The following is a 12,159-nucleotide window of genomic DNA, read 5'->3' on the forward strand; positions in this document are numbered from 1 at the left end:
GGATATACAAGAAACACATCATAGTTATTGATTTTGTGTCAAAGCAGACTTACCAGGCTGGTTGGAACGTGTAACTTCAGACTCTTCAGTGCCATATTTATGCTCTTAAAGCGGCAATCCAATAGTTGAAATGATTACAAAGCACCCCCCACCACTGTTTCAGTAAAAGGTTGAAGGATGGGGCTGGAGAAATGGAACCACACTCAAATTCATAGATGGAGCCGTGGATGCAAGGACTTACCATCCATTTAGTTTTAACCCTGTTTTGAGGCTATACAGTGTTTGTTTACATTTACAAATGTGTATTTTGGCTTCTGATGAGGTATGACAGTGGAACTAAGCTCATTGGGCATTTATACGTTTTTCTCTCCAAGAATCAATGGGTTTATATCCAAAATGGATGTAAGTCCAAAAATGGAAGTAGGAACTGCAGATTGCCCCTTTAAGCACAACCGTCTCATACAGCAATGAATCTTCAATCAACACTAACAACTGGACAGATTAGTCAGCATCAGGCCAACTGCATGTTTATTTCTGCCCAGCTGTCTGGGGGAAAAAGAGAATGCACTTTAATGACTTTTGTTGAATCCAAAGCATGTCATTTATCAGTATATTGGTTTTGATCATTTCATATTTGTATGACTTTATTTTAACCAGGGCTTGTGCCACCGTCAGAGAGTTGAGCTTGAGATGCATGGTGATTTACAGCTGTTTGTTTTTGTGGTTCACACCGACTCTGGACTCACAAGTAGACTAGCCTGGTCCCAGATCTGTTTAAGTGCTGTATAACCAGCCCCCATATGGTCGACCATGCAGCACTAACAGATCTGGGACCAGGCTAAAGATGACAGATGCTTCCAATAGATACAGTCAGAGACTCTACCGCTGGGTATTCATTTCTAGATGGCAAAGGTCTGCAGCGCTGCTCGCTTCATTGATTGATATATTCATGTAATTGAGTGGCCAGCCAGAGAGTCCAATCTGAATCAGACCCTGGATGAAAATAGAAGGCAGACGTGGAGGAAGGGATCTGAATAATGTAAAAGGTCTCCTGGGACACAGTGGAACAAGTTTAACAACGAGGTAGTAGAATGCCTGAGCTGACACATATAGCCTGTCTGTTTTTGTTTTTATAGATTGTCCTGTAAATTGCCATTTTGTACAGTTGGAAATCATCAATAAAAATGTATTCATTTATGTAATTCAAGTTTTGTATGTACGGTGATACACATGGTATACACCGTCCAATGAAATGCTTACTTGTAATAAATAATAAAATATAAGAATATGAACATAAAGTAAATGGCTCAGTAGAATAGAATAAACATTTTAGCATAAGTATATGGCAGTTTTTTGGGGGGGGGGGGGGGGGGGGGTATTCAATGAAAACAGAAACTTTAGAAAGTGGGGCAAAACACCCCTCTCTATGTGGCAAAATGCCCCCTGAAGATGAATGTGTTCAAATGTATGTTTTATTGTGGCATTTTTTTGTAATCGACTCTTAAAAGCTAAAGTCTATGTATCTTATTTTAATTAAATGAATTAAATATCGGAAAACAAAATGGCATTACACATCTCACTATTAATATCCTCACAATAACCAGGTTTCCATCCAACCTTTTTATGCTAGTAAAGTACATAAATGTAATGACAGGCCTGATTGAAACAACACTTTTCAGTTAACTTTCCAAATGTTGACAAAATAAAATAGGCTTGACAAGGTGAGATCTTTTTATATTTCTCCGGTAAAATTAGTTATGCAAAAAATGTCGGTGGAAATCCTTTAATTCGCAGTTATTGATATAATAGGCATGATATTTAAGTAAACTTGGAGTCACGCGATGAGATGTGTGGTCCTCCCACTACGACTCATTGGGCAGGCATACAGTTTATTTAAATTACAGATTAAATAAATTATGATAAACTTCACAGGGTAGTGAAAAGTGCAAGGTGATGAGATTGATGCTCCTTTCTAAAATATTGAGGATCTTATTCTGATGAGATGATGCTTGGCTGCCGTTTGACAAATAAAAATAATCTTGCTCTTTTGTCCATGATAATAATATCATCATGTAATCATGTAGGCCAGGGATGGGAAACTCCAGTCCTTGGGGACCGATAGTGGTGTCACACTTTCCCCCATCCCTAGCAAACACAGCTGATTCAACTCATTGCATTCTAAACTGAAGATCATGATTAGTTGATTATTGGAGTCAGGTGTGTTAGCTGGGGCTTAAGCAAAAGTGTGACACCAATCAATTTTTTTTATTTCACTTTTATTTAACCAGGTACCTGGGCAAAGACTTCTAGATGACCTGGAGTCAGTGGGTTTGGCGACGAATATGTAGCGAGGGCCAGCCAACGAGAGCATACAGGTTGCAGTGGTGGGTAGTATATGGGGCTTTGGTGACGAAATGGATGGCACTGTGATAGACTACATCCAATTTGCTGAGTAGAGTGTTGGAGCCTATTTTGTAAATGACATCGCCAAATTCAAGAATCAGTAGGATAGTCAGCCTATGCTGTCTTTAAGCCATTTTGACACAACTTTGGAAGTATGCTTGGCGTCATTGTCCATTTTAAAGACCCATTTGCCACCAAGCTTTAACTTTCTGACTGATGTCTTGAGATGTTGCTTCAATATATCCACATAATTCCCCATCCTCATGATGCCATCTATTTTGTGAAGTGCACCAGTCCCTCTTGCAGCAAAGCACCCCCACAACATGATGTTGCCACCCCCGTGCTTCACGGTTGGGATGGAGTTCTTCGACTTGCAAGCCACCCCCTTTTTCCTCCAAACATAACGATGGTCATTATGGCCAAACAGTTCTATCTTTGTTTCATCAGACCAGAGGACATTTCTCCAAAAATAGTCTGGCTTTTTTATGGCGGTTTTGGAGCAGTGGCTTCTTCCTTGCTCAACAGCCATTTAGTTTATGTCGATATAGGACTTGTTTTACTGTGGATATAGATACTTTTGTACCTGTTTCCTCCAGCATCTTCACAAGCTGCTTTGCTGTTGTTTTTGGGATTGATTTGAACTTTTCGCACCAAAGTACGTTCATCTCTAGGAGACAGAACGCGTCTCCTTCCTGAGCGGTATGACGGCTGCGTGGTCCCATGGTGTTTATACTTACATACTATTGTTTGTACAGATGAACGTGGTACCTTCAAGCATTTGGAAATTGCTCCCAAGGATGAACCAGACTTGTGGAGGTCTACAATTTATTTCCAGAGGTCTTGGCTGATTTCTTTTGATTTTCCCATGATGTCAAGCAAAGAGGCACTGAGTTTGAAGGTAGGCCTTGAAATACATTGAAATACATCCAATTTTCCAAGCTGTTTAAAGGCACAGTCAATTTAGTGTATGTCAACTTCTGACCCACTGCAATTGTGATACAGAGAATTATAAGTGAAATAATCTGTCTATAAACAATTGTTGGAAAAATTACTTGTGTCTTGCACTAAGTAGATGTCCTAACTGACTTACCAAACCTATAGTTTTTTAACAGGAAATGTGTGGAGTAGTTGAAAAACTCGTTTTAATGATTCCAACCTAAGTATGCCAACTTCCGACTTCAACTGTAGGTCTATAACAGTTTGGGTCTAGAGTGAAGAGGGGGATGACCGCGGCAGCTTTCCAATCTTTGGGGATTTCAGACGATACGAAAGAGACTGTCACGGCCGTTGAAAGAAGTAGACCAAAGTGCAGCGTGGTGAGCGTACATATTCCTTTTTATTAGGATGACGCCGACAAAAACAATAACCAATACAAACACAACCATGACGCTTAAGGGCTATGTGCCATAAACAAAGTTAACTACCCACAAAGACAGGTGGGAAAAAGGGCTGCCTAAGTATGGTTCCCAATCAGAGACAAAACAAAGAATTACAAAAACATAGAAAATAGAACATAGAATGCCCACCCCACATTACACCCTGGCCTAACCAAATAGAGAAATAAAACGTCTCTCTAAGGTCAGGGCGTGACAGAGATGTTTAACAGGCTGGTAATAGGGGTTGTAACAATTTCTGAGGATAATTTTAGAAAGAGAGGGTCCAGATTGTCTAGCCCATCTGATTTGTAGGGATCCAGATTTTGCAGCTCTTTCAGAACATCAGCTGTCTGCATTTGGGTGAAGGAGAAGTGGGGGGGGGGGGCTTGGGCAAGTTTCTGCGGGGGGGTGCAGGGGGTGCGGGGGGTACAGAGCTGTTTAGCCCGGGGTAGGGCTAGCTAGGGGAAAAGCATGGCAAGCCGTAGAAAAATGCTTATTGAAATGATCGATTATAGTAGATTTATCGGTGGTAACAGTGTTTCCTTGCCTCAGTGCAGTGGGCAGCTAGGAGGAGGTGCTCTTATTCTCCATGGACTTCACAGTGCCCCAAAAGGACTGGAGCTGCCCATCCCTGATGTAGTCCGTATATGTGCTCTAGCTAACAGCTGGCTGATAGCACTGTTGCCTAGTTCAGGGTTTCCCAAACTGGTCCTGGGGCCCCCCCTGGGTGCAGGTTTTGTTTTTTCCCCTAGCACTACACAGCTGATTCAAATAATCAAAGCTTGATGATGAGTTGGTTATATGAATCAGCTGTACCGTGAGTGGGGAGGCCCTAGGACAGAGTTTGGGAAACTCTGCACACATGCCAATGCCAGAGTGTGAGAAAAACATCAGTAGAATTGAAAATGCAATGGAAGGCCATTTTACTTGTGTTTGTTATTTGGTACATGGCAATTTAACAGCAAAAGGTACTTTATGTGCACTATGTCATCACGCAGAACCTTTAATCTGCAACAAGTCAATATCATGTACTTTATGTGCACCAAGTCATCACGCAGAACCTTTAATCTGCAACAAGTCAATATCATGTACTTTATGTGCACTATGTCATCACGCAGAACCTTTAATCTGCAACAAGTCAATATCATGTACTTTATGTGCACTATGTCATCACGCAGAACCTTTAATCTGCAACAAGTCAATATCATGTACTTTATGTGCACTATGTCATCACGCAGAACCTTTAATCTGCAACAAGTCAATATCATGTACTTTATGTGCACTATGTCATCACGCAGAACCTTTAATCTGCAACAAGTCAATATCATGTACTTTATGTGCACTATGTCATCACGCAGAACCTTTAATCTGCAACAAGTCAATATCATGTACTTTATGTGCGCTATGTCATCACGCAGAACCTTTAATCTGCAACAAGTCAATATCATGTACTTTATGTGCACTATGTCATCACGCAGAACCTTTAATCTGCAACAAGTCAATATCATGTACTTTATGTGCACTATGTCATCACGCAGAACCTTTAATCTGCAACAAGTCAATATCATGTACTTTATGTGCACTGTGTCATCACGCAGAACCTTTAATCTGCAACAAGTCAATATCATGTACTTTATGTGCACTGTGTCATCACGCAGAACCTTTAATCTGCAACAAGTCAATATCATGTACTTTATGTGCACTGTGTCATCACGCAGAACCTTTAATCTGCAACAAGTCAATATCATGGAAACACATCTCTGTTGGGAAAATGCTCATATTGTTTTTATGTGTGTTTTAGAATATTCACATGAAAATCTATCACCAAATTGGATGGAAACCTGTTTTATGATGAGGTTTTGATGTACTTTTTATTTCCACCCTTCCTGTCCAAGTAATCCTAAAACATCTCAAATTGATTGTGTAACTCAAAGAAGTTACTTACAGATGTTTTGGAAATTATTTGGTAAATGCTAATATATACAGTAGGTACCATTGACTTGCATCGATTGTCTTGGGGGCATTTTGTCCCAAACATACTCACTTAAAATAAAACCTGATAAAAAATATTATCTCTAATCAAGTGGATTAGTTATATTTAGGCTCCCCTACTGGTATATATAAAAAGGTATATCACTTTTCCTAAATGACAAAATATTTGATCAATGCACCTGAAAACCGTTTTGTTTGAGTGACTTAAAAGTTGAGATGAGACAGATGGCATTTTTAGTTGAGCAACACTAGTGGCATCCAAGGAAAGGGTCGAACACTTTTGGGAGACATAAAGTGGTTTGTTGGAGAATTACAGGAGCGGGGCGTTTAACCCCAAGCCACCCACATACAAGGAAGGTACAATTTATAGTTCAATGTTTACAAGTGTTTTGGGGAAGGTGGGATTTGGGTGCAAGTGTTTAAATTGAACAGTATTTAGCAATCATAATAAAAGTCTGATATCGATATAGTGTTTACCGGTTAATCTATCGTCAACAACTTTCCCTTATTCACAATTATCCCACAAAACAATTGACCGGTCAAGACTACACCACCAGGTGGCAGGCTACTCCCCTCAACAATGACTCATGTCCTGTCCCACACATCAGTGTCAACATTGACTCCTGTCCCGCTCATCAAAGTGCTAAAAGGAGCAGACAGATCCAGTATTTATGTCCGTCATAATTTTTGTTTCAACCGTTGGATTTCCTATATAATGGCAATTATGCCTACAAGAGCCCGGATAGCTCAGTCGGTAGAGCATCAGACTTTTAATCTGAGGGTCCAGGGTTCAAGTCCCTGTTCGGGCGATAGCATTTTCTCTCCAGGTGTTTTAGAATCGTATAACCAATCATAATAGGTAGTTCAATTATGCAAATCACCTGCCGTACAATTCTCTGTTGAACAGGTAAGCTTGCAAAAGATATGTGTGCACTGAAAAAAAACAAGATGTAATTCGTCCTCGGTTCTGAAGTTTATACATTTGTTGTTACATACTTTTGCATACTTTAAATTTGAAGTATATCCCGTACCAAGGGGGTTTTAAGGGGGTTCATGTCAGATGAACGACAGGTATGCAAGTAGGCCAATGGCTGACCTCGTATTGGGACTATGAATCGGAGTTGGCTATGCTCGCCTACAAATGGTTAAGCGATCTGCTATTACACACGGATAATAAGCGGATACATTACTAATAATATAGTAGCCAATACTAGGAAGGTGTCCTTAATGTTTTGTACACTGTGTATATTGATATTCCGGTCTCTGACATGGCTCGTTCTGATATTTCTTCATTTTTTTATGGACTACATGTGTATTGTTTTTTTTTACTAAGCACTAGGCACTGTTGGAGCTAGAAACAAGCATTTCGCTGCACGTTTTTATGTACAAGAAATTAATTAATGAACTGAGTTGCAGGCCTAGACAAGGACTCAGTCTTGAATGCAGTGGAAAAACAGCACAAAATGTGCACCATTTTGGGATCCCAGGACCAGGATTGAGAACCACTGGCTGTATTGTTCTGCATATGGTGTTGCAACAATCTTCAAGTCAAAGTTCATTGGTCCGTACACAGATTTGCAGATGTTTTTCCAGGTGCAGCGAAATGCTTGTTTCTAGCTCCAACAGTGCCTAGTGCTTAGTAAAAAAAAACAATACACATGTAGTCCATAAAAAAATGAAGAAATATCAGAACGAGCCATGTCAGAGACCGGAATATCAATATACACAGTGTACAAAACATTAAGGACACCTTCCTAGTATTAAGTTGCAATTGGGTTGAGGTTCGGGTGATTGTGGAGGCCAGGTATTCACTCTCCTTCTTGGTCTCCTCCTTTGGGTCATTGTCCTGTTGAAAAACAAATGATAGTCCCACTAAGTGCAAACCAGATAGGATGACGTATCACTGCAGAATGCTGTGGTTGCCATGCTGGTTAAGTGTGCCTTGAATTCTAAATAAATAACTGACAGTGTCACCAGCAAAGCATCCTCACACCATCCCACCTCCTCCTCCGTGCTTCATGGTGGGAATCACACGATCAGAGATAATCCGTTCACCTAGTCTGTGTCTCACAAAGACATCGCGGTTGGAACCAAAAATGTCCAATTTGGATTTATCAGACCAAAGGACAGATTTCCAGGTGACTACGTCATGAAGCTGGTCGAGAGAATGCCAAGAGTGTGCAAAGTTGTCAAGACAAAAAGTGGCTACAAAAATAAGATGTAACTGACCAGCCAGACCAGGTAAGACTACACCACCAGGTGACAGGCCACTCCCACTCAACACTGACTCCTGTCCTCCAGTCCCACTCATCTGCTGAGAGGAGCAGTTAATTCCTGTGTTTGGATTGGTTACAATTCTGACAAAAACAGACCATAGTTTCTAGCACTGACAATGTATAATAGCAGTTCCCCTGACATAGAATAGAGCCCGGATAGCTCAGTCGGTAGAGCATCAGACTTTTAATCTGAGGGTCCAGGGTTCAAGTCCCTGTTCGGGCGATACAATTTTCTCTCCAGGGGTGTTTGATTGAGTCTTGTGATAGTAGTTCAATTATGCTAATCACGTGTCGTATAATTTTCAGAGGAGTGACGTCAGTTTAGCAGGTAAGCTTGCGAAAGAGATTTGTGTACTGACAAAAATATGATGTAATTATTCTACTGCTCTAACGTTTTTACATTTGTTGCATATTTTAAATTTGAAATGCATCCTGAAGCCTACCAAAGTTAGGTGTTGCTTGTCCGATATGCAAGTAGTTGGAGTAGGCCAAGTGGTAAAACACCAACCTTGTGTTGGGCCTATGGATTGGAGTCGGCTTTGCTTGGCTACAAGCTGTTATTAAACTATCTGGTATTACACACGGAAAATAAACCGATACATCACTAGTAATATAGTAGTAGTATTTTATTTATGTCCAAGAAATTAAAAGTCATTAAAGGAGTTGCAGGGCTATATGAGAATTCAGGAAAAACAGCACAGCTGGCTTGTGCATATTTGCCTCCTGGTAGTAAGAAAAAGGTGTTTTTGTAAATGTAGTATGTTTGTTTCTTTGAAATGGTGCAGGGTTCAGGGATCTCTTAGCTGTCCACGTGGATTCCATGTGTGCAGCCCAAAAAAAGCATGCATGGGCCAACTGTTTCTCGTTCTGAGTCTCATGAAAATGGACATTGGATTGTATGTAAAATATGTAGGCATATATTTATTTAGGCTCACATTCTGATATTTTCAGATATGTTTTTGGTTTATTACAGGCAGTATTCTGTCTCTTTTTCTGCTCATATTAACAGTTTGGCCTTGGCGAGAGAAGTCGAGGCTGTGTTCTGCTCATATTGACAGATTGGCCTTGGCGAGAGAAGTCGAGGCTGTGTTCTGCTCATATTAACAGTTTGGCCTTGGCGAGAGAAGTCGAGGCTGTGTTCAGATTGGCCTTCATATTAACAGTTTGGCCTTGGCGAGAGAAGTCGAGGCTGTGTTCAGTTTGCCTTCATATTAACAGTTTGGCCTTGGCGAGAGAAGTCGAGGCTGTGTTCTGCTCATATTGACAGTTTGGCCTTGGCGAGGCTGTGTTCTGCTCATATTGACAGTTTGGCCTTCGAGGCTGTGTTCTGCTCATATTGACAGTTTGGCCATGGCGAGAGAAGTCGAGGATGTGTTCTGCTCATATTGACAGTTTGGCCTTGGCGAGAGAAGTCGAGGCTGTGTTCTGCTCATATTGACAGTTTGGCCTTGGCGAGAGAAGTCGAGGCTGTGTTCTGCTCATATTGACAGTTTGGCCTTGGCGAGAGAAGTCGAGGCTGTGTTCTGCTCATATTGACAGTTTGGCCTTGGCGAGAGAAGTCGATGTGTTCTGTGACAGTTTGGCCTTGGCGAGAGAAGTCGAGGCTGTGTTCTGCTTATATTGACAGTTTGGCCATGGCGAGAGAAGTCGAGGATGTGTTCTGCTCATATTGACAGTTTGGCCTTGGCGAGAGAAGTCGAGGCTGTGTTCTGTTCTGCATTAGCAACTCTCACTCAAGGCAGTATAAATGGTAAGCCATGCGGTTTATATGTTTTGTGGCCCACCACTGCACCATTCATTTCCATTGTATTGACCCTCCATTGTCTATCCCATAGAGAATTGTAAAGGGCTCTAGTGCCCAAAAGCCAGTTTTAGCATGGGTGGTGCCATTGAGACTTACATCATTTTGAAGTAGTCAACTGGGTGGGGCTTCCTATGAGTTAAGGAAGGATCACATAATTCCATTTGGGTAATTCGGAGGGATAATCCAATTAGTTATACTCGTGAGCAAACATTCCATAACTGCAGGTGGCAGTAAAATTCCAACCACGACTTTATACCTATTCAAATGGCACACTCCAGGTGGCAGTATGCAAATGAACCCTTTTTAGTTTGTTTACCAGCTCATAGAAGTAGTAGAATAAGAAAATGGATTACTTCAAAATGGAGATGGCCGCAATGGCGCTGCCGGCCCAGAAAGCCAAATTCCATAGAAGGCCACATAGAGATGTCAGATTCGAAAATTCAGAATAATAACACTTTAGTCATCACCTTTGCGAACAAACCATCCATTGAATTATTAAAATAATTGTTGCTGAGGCCAAATGTTTTTTCCCCCATCACTTTCAGCCAAAGATATTAACTATTTTTTTATATTCATCCAGTGTCTGCTATGTTTTTGGATGACGTGATGATGCGATGTTGGTCTGTATAAACCGGATGCAACCCAGATATAAACGGCACTGCCCTGTATTGTGCAATTCCAGTCCTCTGGGGCCTGACTGCTGTCACAGTTTTGACCCAGCCCCAGCTAACACACCTGACTCTAATAATCACCTAATCATGATCTTCAGTTTAGAATGCAATTTGATTAAACAGCTGTGTTTACTAGGGATGGAGAAAAAGTGTGACACCAATCAGGCCCCCGAGGACTGGAGTTGGCCAGCCCCAATAGGACAGCTACAATGATGAGTCCTCTATCATTCTCTATGGTCTATCCTTGCTGCGCTTCTGTGTTACCACTGGGGGCTATTGCAAGTTTACTTGAATGGGAGTGGAACGTCCGTTTTAGAGTTATGTTTAGGGTGTTTTAACAACCTTGTTAGCTTAGTAAAATGCACGTGAACAGTACTGTACGAACAGAAGCAGTTAAAAATGATGTTATTTAGGCTTGGTCTTCAGGCCTCGTTGGCGCAGTAGGCAGCGCGTCAGTCTCATAATCTGAAGGTCGTGAGTTCGAGCCTCACACGGGGCAGACATCTTTTGTTGTAATTTTACGGTTGAGATGCGATTTTTACACAATTTACAATATTCTATTTTGAATAATGTTTATGGAGAATCATCACTTTGTGTGTGCCTCTGTGTTTGACAGTGGTAGAGTAGTTGAAACTGGGATCCAGTGGAGGCTACCATGGGAGGAGACAATGGAATGGCATCAAACACGTAGGAACCATGTGTTTGATACCGTTCCACTGATTCCGCTCCAGCCATTACCACGAGCCGTCCTCCCCATTTAAGGTGCCACCAATCTTTTGTGCTGGGATCCCCTGTTATGGTGTCCTGTCATTTGTCCCAACTAGCTCTCGGTTCTTTGTGGCCAGGCTCCATCCATGCTGTCCCCGGCTAGCTCAGTCGGTAGAGCATGAGACTCTTAATCTCAGGGTCGTGGGTTCGAGCCCCACGTTGTGGCGCACATCTTTTTTTGTAGTGACAACAATTTGTGTAAAATGTATTTTACTAAAATGAAAGTATAATTGAGAGTACTTTTCACAGGAGTTATGGCAGACGTTAGTCTCCCGGCTCTCTCTGTTCTGGGCGCTGAGATTATGATAGATGGAACAGCACTAATTCTGTTATGGCAGTAAAGTACCAGTATATGTGTTTAGGGAAAGAGGTTTCCAAAAGGGTTGATGAATCTCCAGCATGTTGTATTTTGCACACGTTCAAGGAGAAAACTAAATGAAACCGTCCCTGGGTGGGCTCGAACCACCAACCTTTAGATTAACAGTCTAACGCGCTAGCCGATTGCGCCACAGAGACGGTGAAACCTCTTAGAATGAAACATGCTAAAAATCTGCATCGTCTGAAATTGGGTGACTCAGAATTTTGTTAGAGTTTAGAGAGCACCGGTAAGGGGTGATTTGTATTTCATTTAGTCTCAGGATATTGACACTGATCTCTCATTAGCTCAGCCTACTATGGGTGCTGCCGAGCTGCAAAGAGTGTCACTTAGCATTGAAAAGCACCCCAACGGAATGAAGTGGTCTGGCACGGGGACTGTGACATTCTTAATAATGGTCACATAAACATGATGGACACGTCTCTGTGGCGCAATCGGCTAGCGCGTTAGACTGTTAATCTAAAGGTTGGTGGTTCGAGCCCACCCAGGGACG

General features: G+C 41.6%; 5 non-coding genes across 5 annotated transcripts; 4 read left to right on the plus strand and 1 right to left on the minus strand.

The window, feature by feature from the left end:
- The first annotated feature begins 6,507 nt into the window (after positions 1-6,507).
- Positions 6,508-6,580, plus strand: trnak-uuu (transfer RNA lysine (anticodon UUU)). The gene has a single exon. It is a non-coding gene; the product is annotated as a tRNA-Lys (tRNA).
- A 1,617-nt stretch (positions 6,581-8,197) lies between these two features.
- trnak-uuu (transfer RNA lysine (anticodon UUU)) lies at positions 8,198-8,270 on the plus strand. The gene has a single exon. It is a non-coding gene; the product is annotated as a tRNA-Lys (tRNA).
- Positions 8,271-10,948: 2,678 nt separating this feature from the next.
- Positions 10,949-11,021, plus strand: trnam-cau (transfer RNA methionine (anticodon CAU)). Its single transcript has one exon. It is a non-coding gene; the product is annotated as a tRNA-Met (tRNA).
- Positions 11,022-11,732: 711 nt separating this feature from the next.
- trnan-guu (transfer RNA asparagine (anticodon GUU)) lies at positions 11,733-11,806 on the minus strand. Its single transcript has one exon. It is a non-coding gene; the product is annotated as a tRNA-Asn (tRNA).
- Positions 11,807-12,085: 279 nt separating this feature from the next.
- trnan-guu (transfer RNA asparagine (anticodon GUU)) lies at positions 12,086-12,159 on the plus strand. Its single transcript has one exon. It is a non-coding gene; the product is annotated as a tRNA-Asn (tRNA).

This window comes from Oncorhynchus clarkii, chromosome 7, assembly GCF_045791955.1.
Source record: "Oncorhynchus clarkii lewisi isolate Uvic-CL-2024 chromosome 7, UVic_Ocla_1.0, whole genome shotgun sequence".
NCBI lineage: Eukaryota > Metazoa > Chordata > Actinopteri > Salmoniformes > Salmonidae > Oncorhynchus > Oncorhynchus clarkii.